Here is a 1833-nt window from a genome sequence, read left to right as displayed (position 1 = left end):
GCAGTTTAAATGTATTGCGATGTAATACCACATTATGGCCACTAGATGGAGGCGAGCAGCGCAGGAAATCAATGTCATTTAAATTGCTGGAAAATGACTCACGGGTGCTTCCTTCTGTGTGTAAACAAAGGGGCCGGGGGTTACCTTCATCTATTTTTTTTTTTTTATTTCCAGGGACCTCTTGAATTTATTATTCAACCCCCGGACATTCCAGGATACCACCTTTATATCATCCAAACCCATAAATCCTTAAGGCATATCTGAAGGCAGACAGTTCCCGCAGCGGCTGCAGGTGAAGGTTAGGACAACACACACTCCCCAAAGGTCTAACATTTAAACTACCCCACTTCCCCAGGAAACACAAGGAACCAAACATTAACATTGTCCCGGGAAGCTTAATCCCGAAAACCCCAAACAGTCAGGCAATGTAGCACCTCAAGCTAAAGTGTACATATACCAAGGCATATGCCGGTGTGCCGCAGAAAAAATAGAAAAAAAGGAAGAAAAAAGAAAAACACAACAAGTCAGTGTCCGTCCAAAAGCTATAACAGTTCCGGAGCTAGTTCATGTCTCCACCTTACAGGACAACATCCGTTCAGCAACCTTCATCGCGACCCCAAGGGCTGTATGTTGTGCAGGATGCATAAAAGAAAAAGGGGGTTAGGTGAATCCGCCATGCCATAGACGCCCTTGCTCCTGGCGCCGTAAAATTATAATGCAGGCCATAGGCAGGCGTCTCCGCTAGTCACTAATGAGGATGTTTCATCCGAGGCATGGAGCTGTAGAAATAGTAACCGCAGGGGCCTGCCATCCAGGACTGGCCCCAGCTGGGCAGGGCACAAGAGACCCCTGCTCCGGATAGGCCTGGCATGAACAAATAAAAACATAAGGAAAACCGGTAGAAAACAAACAGGATAGGATTCCAGGGTGGCACCAGTTGGTGTGCGCTCATCCCAGCGTATCCAGCCACTCAGCAGCGGAGGTCGGTGAGTCGAACATGCGGACTTTACCGGCATGGGGGACCCGTAGCTTGCTGGGGTACAACATGCTATATTGTATGCCCTTCTCCCGGAGGCGGCGCCTTATATCCACGAAGGATCTCCTCTGCTTCTGAATCTCAGCCCAGAAGTCAGGGAAAAGGCGAACTGAGGCGTTTTCATGGCGGAGATCAGGGTACCCTCTAGCAGCCGCCAATATCCGATCTCGGTCACGATAATTCAGGAGGCGCACTAGGAACGGTCTCGGAGGGGCCCCTGGTGTCATCCTGCCTGTTGGGACCCTATGGGCCCTCTCAACCACAAAGGTCGGGGGCAACTCCTCCAGGGCTAGCAGATTTTTAAAGAAGGTTTCAGCAAACACAGGGGCCTGTGAGCCCTCCGCTCCCTCCGGCAGGCCTACTATGCGCACATTATTTCTTCTCAGCCTGTTCTCAGAATCATCCACCTTAGCAGCCAGGATCTTGACCGTATGTTGTAAATCCTGGATGGAATTCGTATGATCCCGTACGGAATCTTCCACCCCAGACACCCTTGTCTCAGCCTGCGACAGTCTGCCCCTAATCTTGTCAAGATCATGCCGGATCAGCGTGCATTCCACTGCTAAATGATCTATTTTAGCAGTGAGGGCTATCTTGCATCCCTCTATGGCTTCCAGGATTGTGACAGTCCCTGCTGTCCCAGTACCTGATGTGGATGGGGCAGCATGGATAGGTTCAGTGCCTGTCTCAGGATCGGCGGTTTCCCTCTCCATGGCACGAGGCTTGCAGGAGCACTCGCAGGCAGCCGGGGAAGAAGCCAAGATGGCGCCGGATGATCTCGAGGCCGCCCCTATGCC

Source organism: Nanorana parkeri, unplaced genomic scaffold (genome assembly GCF_000935625.1).
Source record: "Nanorana parkeri isolate BGI_ZX_2015 unplaced genomic scaffold, ASM93562v1 scaffold2200, whole genome shotgun sequence".
NCBI classification, from domain to species: Eukaryota; Metazoa; Chordata; class Amphibia; order Anura; family Dicroglossidae; genus Nanorana; species Nanorana parkeri.
The sequence above is the reverse complement of the archived record's forward strand: the minus strand, read 5'-3'. Positions refer to the sequence as shown.